Raw genomic sequence first — 13,496 nt, forward strand, 5'->3', positions numbered from 1 at the left:
ATGGCACTCCTAGAAAACTAATAGAGACGGCTAGCATAATAACTTAAAACTCAGATTTTACATGCAGCTTTAAATATACCAGTTCCTTCTTACATAAAACTGCAGTAAGATTTCTTATTAAAACTGTTTCAACTGTGTTGTCTACTAAGGTAATTTGCTAGTTTGATTTTATAAGGTTAAGTATTCTCAAATTAAACGTGAAACTAACCATCAAAAATGCCATGTTACACATTTCTGACACCAATATATTGTTTTAAGTTATATACTAAGGAGGTCAGGAACCTTTAAAACTAACCTACCAGGCTGGGTGTGGTGGCTCATGCCTATAATCCCAGCACTTTGGGAGGCCGAGGCGGGTCACGAGGTCAGGAGATCAAGATCATCCTGATCAACACAGCGAAACCCCACCTCTACTAAAATACAAAAAATTAACCAGGCTTCGTGGCATGCACCTGTAGTCCCAACTACTCAGGAGGTTGAGGCAGGGGAAATCATTTGAACTCAGGAGATGGAGGTTGCAGCGAGCCAAGATTGCGCCATTGCACTCCAGCCTGGTGACAGGGTGAGACTCCATCTCAAAAAAATAAAATAAAATAAATAATTAATTAATTAAAACTAACCTACCATAAAATGGCATTTCTGTCATTTAATATTTATGGCCTATAATAGAAACTTCCAAGTTAGTTCAGACATACTTTTACTAGGCTTAAAAACAGGCATTTAAAAATGCCACTCAATCTATTTTTAACAAACAAATGAATTTTAAAACTTTCAGTATAAATGAACATGAAGGCTTTGCAAAGCTGACACAGGCACTTTATAATAAATAGGTAACTACACAAAAATATGAAATAACTGAACAATCTGCCAAGGTGCCCTTTATCTTGCAACAACGTGTGGAGTAGATCAAGCATCATGGCATGAAGGTGGGCATCTACTGCGGGTCTGGAGTGGCCACAGACATCCAGGCACTGAAGGCAGCCTTTGTCATCAGCCAGATCGTGTCATGATGGAGGTGTGGGTGTGAATGTCCACAATGAGATCTCACAGCGCTCCATGGCCGGGTCACATCACATTCTTCACTGTGTCTTTTCTTCATTTACTGTTCTATTCTTTTTTAAAAAGAAAGAAAAGGGTTGCAGAAGGAGCTTCTGTAGAAGCCAGTTCTTGAACCATCCTACCCACCCATGCCACTTGCTGGGTGGACCTGGGGCTGCCGGGGGGCCTTGGCCTTCCTGCGTTGAGGGTGGACATGAGGTGAGGAAGTCTGGGTCTCAGTGTGTTCTGTCCACTGCCCTGTGTGAGGATGTGGTGGGCAGAGGGCACTGATGGGACCCAGCCCAGGCTAAGGCTGCACCACCTCCACCTCCATCTCACCACCCCTCATGGAGTATTAAGGACCTGGACCTGCCCCAAATGTCAGGGGAGGGCACTGAGAACCCAGAGTGTCCTTGTCCAGCAACTTCAAAGCAACAGGACTTTGTGCCTGTGACCTTTCTTTGGGGCACACACCACCCACCCAGACCAGGACCCCTAGAATGCCCAGCACCCCTGGGTGGGCCATGCGGTAGTTTCAGTTCCCTCTGGAGGCCCAGGATGGACCTGGCCTGTGGTGGGGAGGTCAGCTTCAGTGGCCAACTGGATCCAAAGGAAGACACTGGTTCAAACACTGAAACCCATCGGATTCTCCCACAGCCTTCCTGCTGTCAGAAGACTGGTTCAGGGGTGGTTGCTATGAAAGGGCAGAACCACCCGATTCCCATGCAGACTCTGAGTCCTGTCGCACTGGCCTCCTCCTGGACATCACATTGGGCCAAGCAGGGAGAAATATGGGGATGCACACACCCCTCCATCATCTCTACACAGACACAGAAACACGCACAGCTCTTGGGAGGAGGAAGATGAGCTGCTCAAAGCCAGGGAGGGACCCGCACAGTGGCCAGCATGACAGGGATGGTGCTTTAGCCAAGGCAGGGATGGTGGGAGACCCATTGGGATCCTCAAGGAGGCTGCAGCACTTCCATGGTCTTTCCAGATAATAGGGACGTGACGATGATGATGAGTGAGATGGACATACATGCCATCGCAGACAAGCTGAAGCTCTGCTTCTGTGAGCTGCCTGAGCCCCTCTTCACTGACAAGTTCTACCCAACTTCGATGAGGGCATTGGTGAGCACTGGAGGGCTTGGTGTCATAGGAGGCGTCTCCTCCCTGTGCACTGCTGCCATTATGGGCTGTGGAAAGTGAGGTGTGGGAACCCAAGCTGTGTCCTTTCTGCCATGGTCAGTGTTTTAACCAAGCTCAGAAAGCAGGGGCCACAACCGAGGCCATTGTGTAAGCCCTTGTCTGTTCCCAGAGAACTCCTTGTCTTATTCCTCAAGGAGACCAAGAGAATAAAATGCTCATCACTGCTGTGCTGTGGGGTCCTAAAGTCTGCTTCCCCCTTCCAGCAGACCAGGGCTGAACGAGGGTCCCCAGGTGATCTAGCCACGGGTCCTGGCCCAGTCAAGCACAGGATCAAACCTGGCCTGACCCCAAGTCAACCTAGAGGCTGATGTCTAAGCAGGGCACTGGCGTGTGTGGCCCTGTATCCTCTGCATGACCATTAGGGCAGGTCTGCCTCCCGGGCCCATGCACAGAGGACCTGGCCTACCAGCCTGAGGTGCCCCTGCAGAGTCTAGGGTGAAGAGAGGGTCTCTGCTTAGTTTATGGGGCTGGGGCCACCCACCTCCCACCTCCTTGTGTCCCTCACTCCCCTTTTTCATTTCATGCTGAGCCTCCACTACTCTGGGCTGCCCTCGGGAGGGGGTGGCAGCCGTAGTTTCCCACGGGCACCTCTGCCCATGAGCCACTGCTCTCACACCACCTCCTGCTGCTGTTCTCCAGGCGCTGCTGACCCCTGTGAGGCAGAGAAAAGGGATTCAGGTGGCTCATACCCCACACTGGCACCCTTCACAGGGTCCTTATTGGGGGCCAGCACTGTGGGAGTGAGGATGATGACAAGCCTGGGCTGTTCAGAAACACGTGTCCCAGGTCACCGCTCCATGTCACCACCTTGGGAGAGGTCTCCAGCTCATTGTGACCATGAGGAGTAACTGAATGCCTTCTGCAGTAATTTCAGACCCCGCTGCAAAGGAGAACTCCATGCTTAACCTGCCCTTGTCCAGGCTGGAGGCCAACCTGCTCACCTTCCTTTTCTTTCTGGACCCCCTGAAAAGGTAGCCCAGCTCTCTCATGGCTGCCCAGCAAAAACCCAGGCCACAGGGTGCCCCTCTGCTCACATCAGACCCCCAGCACCGAGGACCTTTTCCCCCAACCCATCTATAGTTCCTCACTGCCTCTGGGGACCAGCGCAGTGGGGACTCTGCTACCCCCACCCCAGCCTCTCCTCTTTGCCCTGCTCCCCCCTCTACACTGTGGCTTCATAAAGAGCTCAGAACTTTGGCCATGGCCAGCAGTTCACTTGAACCCCCCAACTGCCTCACTCCCTGACCATGGAGGAGACCTCCCCACCAGCCCAGAGCTAAGCCCTCATCCTGGGCTGCTGAGACCCAAAAGTACCAGGGCTGGAATCAGCTTGCAGCATAGCCAGGGTCGAGGTCGCTCCCTCCCAGAGGACTCCAGCATGGCCCAGCCCCTCTGCCTCTTTCCTGGTGGCGGCATAGAAACAGCACCCTCTGCTTCGGTCCTTGACAGGGTGGTAAGAAAAAGGCAGTTGATAAAAGTCCCTGCACAACCTTGCCATGGTCTTTGGCCCCACACTGCTCCAGCCTCAGAGAAGGAAAGCAAGCTTTCTGCCAATCCCAGTGGCCCATCACCATGACCGACAGCTGGTCCTTGGAGGTCATGACCTATGTGTGGGAAGACAGGCTCCAACCAGCCCATGCCACCCCGACCTGACAGAGGTGGCCTCTGCCTGCCACACCGCCAGTCCTGCCCTGCCCAGCTTCCTACTTGCATTGTCTGTGGTGGCGCCTGACATTCAGAGAGAGAAACTTGCCTAGGTCTGCATGGTTGAGTGTTGGGGATGCCCAGGCCACCTCTTGGTCCTGCTGGTGCACATTACTGTGGGCTTAAAACTGCCCCAAGTGTTTGGGTATGGAGGCTCATGCTTGTAATCCCAGCACTTTGAGAGACTGCGGCAGGATAACTGAACCCAGGTGTTTGAGACCAGTCTGGACAATGCAGCAAACCCCTTCTCTAGAAAAGAGAAAAAGAAAAATTAGTCAGGCATTGTGGCACACACCTGTAGTCCTAGCTACTGGGGAGGCTGACACAGGAGGATGGCTTGAGCCTAGCAGTTAGAGGCTGCAGTGATCCATAATGGAGCCACTGTACTCCAGCCTGGGTGACAGAGCAAGGCCCTGTGCACCTCTAAAATAACCACCCCCCCCAAGTCATGCCTTGTCCACATCCACACCCCCACTTCCCTACTCACTGTAAAGGCTTCGTGGCAGCCGCAGAGGACCCAGCACCTGAGCTGGACTTGGGGGCTAAAGATCACCAGCTGTGAGCACCCTCTGAGCCTCTCTCCACTTTCCCACTCTTTCTGGCAGGTCCAGGTGCTGCTGTACTTCCTGCAGCTGGAGGCCATCCCTGCCCCCGACAGTAAGAGACAGAGCATCCTGTTCTCAACCAAAGTCTTAAGGCCCCTGTCTATCTCCAGAAGGCAGACAGATGTCCCTGAAACCTCTGGATAATTGGACCACTGTAGACTGGGAACCACACCTTCCTGAGGTGTCCTTGGGCCAGCCCCAAGCATCAGGATATCTGCCAAGGGACAGTGAGACAAAGCAGAAGGACAGGTGGCCTGGGGACATCCTGGCCAGGTCTGGGAGCCCCAGACTGGCCCTAAACTGTGGTTTTCCACATGGCCACCCGAAGGCACCCCAAGCCAGTGTATCTCAGAGTCTGGGCCAGGCCCTGGGGGACAGAGTGAAGGGAGTGGTTTTAGGAACTTATATTTCTCCTGGATCTCTTCTTCTGGAGACGGGAATGTGACGGGATCCCCTCACTGTTGTATCTTGAATAAATGCTGCTGCTTCATCCTCTGGGGTCATGGCCCTGTCCCTTGTGTGGGAGGGGCCTCTTCCATTCCCTGACTCGGAAACCACACTCCATTTAGAAAAGAATTGAGAGGGTAAGTCAGCACTGGGTAGTTTTGACTCCATTCACGGCTTTCTTTTTTCTTCTTTCCAGAAGGACTTTTGTGCAGAAATGGATCTTTTCTTGCTGTTTGTCCTTATTGGAAGGCAGCTCCAGGAGACCTGTGCAATTTTGGGGGACTGGACCCCAGGGGAGGGAGTCCCAGGCTGTGCACTTTAGGATTCCTCCTCCAGGGAGAGCAACCTCATCCCGGATCCTGACGGCCCTCCTGGCTCACGCTCTCCTGTTTGGCTTCCACAGGCCGGGACTTCTCTGGCTTCCCTCTGCCCACACTCTCCCTGCCTCAAGTGTCCCCAGCACAGGTGGCTTCATTTTTCTCTCAACTCAAGGCACTTGCTCACCTTCTGTAAAAGTCCCCTCTTAGTGGTAGAAGCTTGCTGATGGCAGGCTTTAAAACTTTGATTCAAATAACCTTTTAATACTTGAATATTTTAAGTTGTATACATAGTTCCTAATTATTTTCCTAACAGATTCAGATACCTAATAAGATCCTAGAATGGCACCATTTTGTCTTCTCTAAGTGTCTGGCTCTGCTCTCTCAGGAGTGGGTTCTGAGGTCTCTGGACTACAGGATATTCAGAAGGTCAGGAAGAAGCCCGGCCTAGGGATGAGGGGCATGGGGACGGCCTCCTTCCTTGAGCAGGCAGAGGCACAGCACCACCTGCCGCCCCTTCTGCCAGCACCTGTGTGGGAGCCCAGGCATCCTTTGTAACCCTGCATGACCACAAGGCTGAAAGAAAACAGAAGCCTGGAGGCCACCACTTATTCTCAATAAATTAACCCATAAACAATTCCCTCACTTTTTCAGAAAAAGGAGGTTGGGGCAAGAAGAGAGGAGAAGGGAGATGAAACCCAAAGCTGAGTTTTCAGAAAATCCTGCAGGAGAAGAGGATGCAGCTGCCCAGAGGAGGGAAGCAGGATCACACTCAGGAAAGTGTGTGGGGTCCTGGATGACACCAACACCCAGTGCAGTTCTGTCCAGCGTCCTCTCCCAAGGTGGGGAAGGTGAGTGTTCCCTGGATGTCCATGGGCAGATCCTGCTGAGCACACAGCATGTTGGGGAGTCTGACACTGGAGCCATGCACCTCACACTCCTCTCTGCTTGTGGACCTGGTGAGGCAGGGAGCAGAAAACAAAGCCACATGATGTGTAGTGTTGATTTAGTTGTGCTTTTTTCTTGCTGGGAGGACACAGCCACTGTTTGCAAGAAGTGTCGCCCTTGTGGGTGGGAGGACAGAACAGGAGCCTCTGCCCTCTGTACCTTTCTGGGCCTGCTGGGCTCCCCTGTCCTGGCTGCCATCTCTGTCTGTCTCTGCAACCCTCCAGCCCTGCAAGGGAACACATGTAGCTTAGAAAAGCCAAATCCAGCCTTTGTCTTGGTCTCCTCTGTTCTCATGATGTGCATCTGCCACCTTGAAACTGGAAAGGGTTGGGAAATAAAGGGTTCTCCGGGACGGGGAATCGGCTCCTCCCCTGCAATGCAGGCAAAGGCCTGGATGCCAGTGTGATCTCCCACTGGTTATGGGAGGCATGGCTGCTAGACTTTCCAACCACAAGTGATGCTTTTCTGCATCAGACTCTGGGTTTGAAGCAGCCTGACTTTCTCTCTCGGCAAGTGGCTGGTGTCTTAGCAGCTGCAACGGAGCTCATCCACCTACACACCACCGTGAGGGAAAGAACTGCCGACACTTTCATTAAAGTTCTCTGAGATGACTTGCGTGCATGTTGATTTTATCATCAGAGCCACTGGGTAGAAGCCCTGAGCCGGTGGGGCTGAAAGCAGCAGGTGCAGGGATGGGCTGGGTGCCCGGGAGACCTCAGTGCTCAATCAGGCAAAGATGGCCATGCACAGGCCACAGAGAAGGCAGGCCTGGCAAGGGGGGAGGGTGTGGGTGAGCACAGGCAGGCGCCAGCTGGACAGCATTAGGACATTGGAGCAGTAGCAGTAACTCCACTGAGTTAGGCAGTCTGGTTGGGGCGGGCAACACTGTTGCTTTCCGGGAGCGAGACGATCGATCGCCTCTTAGGAGAGGCTGTTCTGCCCCTGCAGGTGGGTCCTGGACAGATCCTGCCAGGATGACGTGGCTGGTGCTCCATTGCTGTGCTGGTCCCTGGGACAGGGAGGACTCCTGCCACACACAGCCCAGGCCCAGGTTCTTACCTGCAGCCTCCGCTCTGGCATGAGCCCCTCAGCCTTAGGGCATTTCTGCTTGGTCTGGAGTTTGGTGTGGCTGCTGAGTCCAGCCTTTCCTTGTGTCTGTGTCCAAGCCAAGGCCAGGCCACTGTCATGGCCCAGGGAGCAGGACCATTCACTTCTGCCCCAAATCTGAGATCATTCCACCTCAAAGAGACTTCCTCATTTAATCCCTTTATTTGATAGCTGGGGAGACCAAGGTGCACAGAGCACCCCCAGCTCATTTGCGGTCTCAGAGCTGATCCATGAGCAGAGGCTGAGATCCTGGGATCTTGTCCCCCTGCCTCCCAGCAAGCTCCCTTCCTTTCTGCTGGATGAGATGGGACCGGACCTCGACCAGCAGCCCTGCCTGGGCATGACTGCTCATGCAAGCACTCAGGCCGAGATGTCCTGGCATCGTGTATTTTATTATTATTCTGAGACCGTCTCACTCTGTTACCCAGGCTGGAGTGCAGTGGCATGATCTTGGCTCAGTGCAACCTCTGCCTCCCGGGTTAAAGTGATTCTCCTGTCTCAGCCTTTCAAGTAACTGGGACTACAGGCTCACACCACCACGCCTGGCTAATTTTTGTATTCTTAGGCGAGGCGGGCTTTCCGCATGTTGACCAGGGTAGTGTTGAACTCTTCACCTCAGGTGATCTGCCTTCCTTGGCATCCCAAAGTGGTGGAATTACAGGTGTGAACTACCCCATAATTTAAATGTAGCACTTTGGGAGGCCGAGGCAGGCGGATAATGAAGTCAGGTTTGAGACCAGCCTGACCAAAATGGTGAAATTTAGTCTTTACTAAAAATACAAAAATTAGCAGGATGAGGTGGCACTTGCCTTTATACCCAGGTACTGTTTACACTGAGGCAGGAGAATTGCTTGAACCTGGGAGGCAGAGGTGCAGTGAGCCAAGTTTAGGCCACTGCACTTTAGCCAGAATGACTGCTCAACACTCCAGCTCAAATAAATAAGAAATAAATAAATGTAAGCCTGTAATCTATCACTTTGGGAGGCTCCGGTAGGTAGTTCACCTGAAGTCAGGAGTTCGAGATCTGCCTGGCCAATATGGGGAAACCCCGTCTCTACCAAAAATATAAATACTAGCTGGGTGTTGTGGCATGCGCCTGTAGTCTCAGCTTCCTGAGACAGGAGAATTACTTGAACCCAGGAGGCGGAGGTTGCAGTTAGCCAAGATCACACCACTGCACTTCAGCCTAGGTGACAGAGCCAGACTCTGTCTCAAAATAAATAAAATTAAAAAATTTTTAAAAATGTAGTAAGATTGCAGAGTCATGCAGTGGAAGCGTGCTAGTCCTATCCAGGTAGTGAAGGCAGACTTCATACACAAATCTCACAAGAACTTTTATACTCACCCCTGAAACAAAGCCCTGATTGCCTTACATGGACAAATGCATGGGCTGTCCCAAACAGCGCTGGAAAAATCAACAGAAAACAGGGAGTGACATGCTCAGCCCTTGAGGCCAAAATGCCCTTTTCAGAGCAGCTGCCAGAAGACAGTGAGCAGGATTGGGTTGGAGGTCACCTGTGGGTGAAGGGGAGCATGGTGTCAGATCTAGGCAGGGGTGTAGGAGCCTGGGCATTCTCACTGGAGCAGAAGAGAGCTGCTCCATGATGCTCAGCTGACAGGCAGAGCCTTGCAAATCCAAGTTCTCATGGTACAGAGAGGCCAGCCAAGGTGAGGACAAAGACAGGCATGCACAGGAATGGTTTCCTGGAGGAGAGGGCCCAGTTACATCTCTCAAATGGGACCAGATTGGTAGGAAGATCAGCTGCTTTGGGCAACCAAGGTTGCTTCCGGGTGAGCTCCCAAACTAGATGGTGCCAGGGGCCCTGGACCAGGCAGCTGGACTGGACATCTCATGGTCCTGTATTCCAGGAAACAGAATCTCAGCACTTGTCTGGCCAGTTCTCCAAAAGAACCATCCACATGCCATCTTTCCATTTCCCCCCTGTTCACAGACTGGGCAGGGCCTGACCAGAAACACTCCCTTAGGGTTTTCAGTCACTGCCAAAATCGGAGCCCAGCAGTGAGAAGGTGATGTTAACATGTGACTCTGGGCCAGGCGCTGCCTCATGCTGTAAACTCAGTGCTTTTGGGAATCTGAGCTGGGAGGATCACTTGACATCAGCAGTTCAAGACCAACCTGAGGAACATAGATCTCTACAAAAAAAAAAAAAATAAAAATTACCCAGCTCTGGTGACATGCACCCAGAGTCCCAGCTACTCAGGAGGCTGAGATGGCTGGAGCTCAGGAGTTCAAAGCTGTAGCTCTGATGTTGCCGCTGCACTCCAACATGAAAGACAGAGTGAGGCCATGTCTTGAAAAAGGAACGAACTCGCTAGGCATAAAAGAAACATACCTGAAAATGGCCGGGCACGTGGCTCACACCTGTAATCCCAGAACTTTGGGAGGCTGAGGTGAGTGGATCACCTGATGTCAGGAATTCAAGAGCAGCCTGGCCAACATGGTGAAACCCCATCTCTACTAAAAGTACAAAAATTAGCCAGGCATGGTGGCGGGCACCTGTAACCCCAGCTACTCAGGACTCTGAGGCAGGAGAATTGCTGGAACCTGGGAGACGGAGGTTGCAGTGAGCTGAGATCCCGCCATTGCACTGCAGCCTGGGTGAAAAGAGCAAGACTTCATCTAAAAAAGAAAAACACAACCAACATACCTGAAAATAATGAAAGCTGTTTATGACAAAGCCATGCCTAACCTACTACATAATGAGGAAACATTGAAAGCAATTCCTCTGTAAACAGGAACAACACAAGGATGCCCATTCTCACCACTGCTATTCAACATCACACAATCAGGCAAGAGGAAAAAATAAAAGGCATCCACATTAGAAAAGAGGACATCAAATTATCCTTATCTGATGAAGATATGATCTTGGATTTAGAAACATGTAAAGGTTCCACCAGAAAACCCCTAGAGTTGATCAATAAATAAATACAGTTATTGCAGGATACAGAATCAATGTACCAAAATCAGCAGCATTTTCATACACCAATAATGGTCTAGTTGGGAAGGAAATTAAGAAGGCAATCCCATTTACAGTAGCAACAAAATGAAAAAAGATATGCCACAGAATAAATTTGACAAGGAGTTTGAAGATTTCTACAAGAAAAACTACAAAACACTGATGAAAAACTTTAATAAGACAGAAAGAAATGGACAATCATCCCATGCTCATGGATGGAAGAAACTCGTAGCATTAAAATGACCGTACTGCCCAAAGCAGCCTAGAGATTCAATGCAACCCCTGCCAAAATACCAGTGTCATCACTCACAGAATCGGAAAATCATACAATTCATATGGAACCAAAAAAGAGCTCAAAGAGCCAAAGCCTTCCTCAGCAAATAGAAAAAAAACTAGAGGCATCATGTTTCACTACAAATTAGAATGACAAAATTTCGACAAGTGCGTGGTAACTAAAACAGCATGATGCTAGCAGGAAAATAGACACATACATCAATGGGACACATGACAGAGCCCAGAAAGACAGCCACATATTTACAGCCAATTGATCTTTGACACAGCTGACAGAAACACACACTGGGGAAAGGACACCCTCTTCAGTGAATGGTACTGGGAGGGCTGGATAGCCACATGCAGAAGAATGAAACTGGACCTTTTTTCTCTCACCGTATACAAACATCACCTCCAGATAGATCCGAGACTTGAATGCAAGATACGAAACTAGAAAAATATTAGAAGGAAACCTAGAGAAAATGCTTCTGGACCTTGTTTAGTGGAGCCGCCTAACTTTGGCAGGTGTACAGTCTGAGGAGGCAGCATGTGCATCACGGGGAGAGGCAGAAGATGGGTTAGAAAGGGTCCCAGCCTGGCTCGAGGTGGAAGTGGTGGGTACGGAAACCCGTGCGGCTGAGTGTGCTGTGGTGCCCTGGGCTGGCTGTGTTGGAGCAGAAGATGAGGCCAGGGCTGCAGCTGAAGCAGCTGGATGGGAATATGGATGAACCCACTTCAAGGTGCGGGTTCCCTGCTGCTGTCCATGAAGGACCACAGGTTTGGGCTGGGTGGTGGCTGCAGCGGTAACGGGAAGTTTCAATAGTGAGGTGGGACCACTGAACCTCTGTCTGGCCAGGGTGGTGGTGTGAGAGGCAGAAGATGGGTCAGGAAGGCTCCCAGCCAGGTCTGCAGCCCAGGTCAGCTTTCTTTTGGTGTGGGGGCTCGAGGTGGAAGTGGTGGGTAAGGAAGCCCCTGCAGCTGAGTGTGCTGTGGTGCCCTGGGCTGGCTGTGTTGGAGAAGAAGATGAGGCCTGGGCTGAGTCCCGGGAGTGTGCAGAGGTGCCAGGAATGGTGTCTGAGGAGGAGAACAGGGGGCCTGCTGACCTGCGCTTCCTCCCAGACACAGGAGGTCTAGAGGGGGACCCTGCAGCAGATGCTTGGAGGGCTAAGGGGTCCAGGCTGTCTTGGGACTTGTGTCTCTCCTGCTGTGCATCCATGCTGAGTGCTTTAGGGACAGCAGGCAGAGAAGATGTCCCTATTGCCAGTGAAGACAAAGCATGGGAAATCAGTGAGGCTCTGCACTCCCAGAGGGACTTTTCCTCACCCTGCAGTGCGCTGTTAAGGCACATGATTTCGGCCTTTTTCTCCAGGTCCAGGTCTTCAGCAGTGACCCAGAACCCCAGCTGTAAGGGAGTTGGCAGCATCAGAGGCTCCCCTCGCCTGCGTGGCAGCACAGGGAACTTTCGTCTATGAGGCCTAGAGGCCTGAGATGTTGGGGAGCCACTCCTGGGGGCCGGTTTCTCCCCAGGTGCTGAATCTTCTGCCTTTTCACACTGGGCCTGACCCTGAGAGACAGTCTGAGGGCTGACCTCACTCACTGTCTTTGAAGAAGTGAGGGGCAGCCGGCAGTGGGATGAGGCTGGCCCCTTCCTCCTCTTTAGCCACGGGAAGCCTCCCGTGGAGGTCTAGGAGCTGGTGATGGCATTGCGTTTGGGGAAGAAGCTCATCCCAGAGGGCTAGGATTTCTTGTCAGATGGCATTTCTGATCTCTGGGTATGAAGGTCTCTCTGCAGGGGCCCAGGCCTGGGTACGAAGGGCGAGAGGCCTCCAGTGTCCCGCAGGAGTCTAAATGCAGACCATGTATCCCTGGTGCCCTCAGGGCCCTCTTTCTGATCATCGGGCTTCTCTTGGACTCTGGGGTCCTTGTCCTGCTCAGGCATCCCTGCCCTACTCTCCATGAGGGCCCTCGACATGATCTCTGGATGGGAGTGTGGGGTAGAGCTGGGTGTTCTGGGCCACAAAAAGGCGATTACCTGCTCCAGGGCCTCTCTGAGAGTCCTTAAGATCTGTGCAATCACTGAGCTGCCGGATATTCTGGTATAGCAAGCACGCAGCCCTGGCTTGCTGCGGTACCTATGCCTCAAATTGAAGGCAGGATCACTGGACGGAACACAGGGTTTGTAAGATACAGAAATCCTTGGAGTTGTTTCAACACCAGGCTGATTCCAAGTGTCTGGGTACTTGTAGGAAGGCTTGCCACTCTGTCCAGGAGCAGGAGCAACCGAGAGATCCCACAAGCAAAGTGAAGTGAGGGATGCGAGCAGCAGGCTCAAGGCAACTGAGTCCTACTGGTGGGTCCTCGGCCCCGGGAAGGGACCAGGACAGGGATAAAGGGCACAGAGTGCCCAGTTAACCGTTCCTGGGAGCAGTGGGGTATTTTCAGATCCTTGAACTCTTGAGAGCTGGGCTCTGAGCGTCCTCTTGTCTGCTGCTGACGAAGGGAGCATTCTCCTGTTGCCAGGAAATGCATCATTCAAACCTGAGCAAGTGGGGCGCGTGCAAAGACAGGCGCGAGTACCAGATCTGCAATGGAAGAGAGACCTTAAAGGATTCCCGCGATAAGGTATGCGCACCAGGCACCTGCTGACAATGCGGAGTCGGTGGGGGGGGGGCGCAAAATATGCATGCGAGGCACCTGCGAGCAATGGCGGTGGGGGAGGGCGTGGGGTAGAAGGGGCGCCTGATAGGTACTGGAAGTAGAGGCGCGTGCACAAAGGATGCCAGACGTTAATGGTTTGGCCGGCAAGGTTTGCACACAAGGCACTGGATGGCAATGGAAGGGGCAGCGTGCGCAAAGAGTACTGTAGGGAGAGG

The 13,496-nt window shown here is 52.1% G+C and overlaps 1 pseudogene across 1 annotated transcript; it reads right to left on the reverse strand.

Moving 5' to 3' along the window:
- Positions 1-794: 794 nt before the first annotated feature.
- Positions 795-13,241, reverse strand: LOC144579155 (putative POM121-like protein 1; annotated as a pseudogene). The gene is made up of 3 exons (XR_013526081.1): positions 6,428-13,241; positions 4,439-6,276; positions 795-4,200 (listed from the first exon to the last, which is right to left on the reverse strand). The product of XR_013526081.1 is annotated as a putative POM121-like protein 1 (transcript).
- Between the last annotated feature and the right edge of the window lie 255 nt (positions 13,242-13,496).

Source organism: Callithrix jacchus, chromosome 14 (genome assembly GCF_049354715.1).
Source record: "Callithrix jacchus isolate 240 chromosome 14, calJac240_pri, whole genome shotgun sequence".
Taxonomy (NCBI): Eukaryota; Metazoa; Chordata; class Mammalia; order Primates; family Cebidae; genus Callithrix; species Callithrix jacchus.